Consider the following 287-nt stretch of genomic DNA (forward strand, 5'->3'; position numbering starts at 1 on the left):
TTTCTCTTTAGTTCTGATCTCACTGCTGAGCTGCACAACAAACCAAGGTCAGTAACCTTCTTCTGTCACAGCTTAAACCTGATAAACTCTGACAGGTTTTACACATTTGGATTAAAACTTTCAGTAAAGATCTCAAAGACGTGATCATCAATTTCTCATTTTAACCCTCACAGCTCGTCTGACTGTGAGTCCCAGCAGCTCTCAGTTCTTTCAAGGAGACTTTGTGTCTCTGAGCTGTGAGGAGGACGACAGCTCTGCTGGATGGACTCTGAGGAGAAACACAAGCA

Source organism: Haplochromis burtoni, unplaced genomic scaffold (genome assembly GCF_018398535.1).
Source record: "Haplochromis burtoni strain Fernald_Lab_line unplaced genomic scaffold, NCSU_Asbu1 Contig_1347, whole genome shotgun sequence".
Taxonomy (NCBI): domain Eukaryota; kingdom Metazoa; phylum Chordata; class Actinopteri; order Cichliformes; family Cichlidae; genus Haplochromis; species Haplochromis burtoni.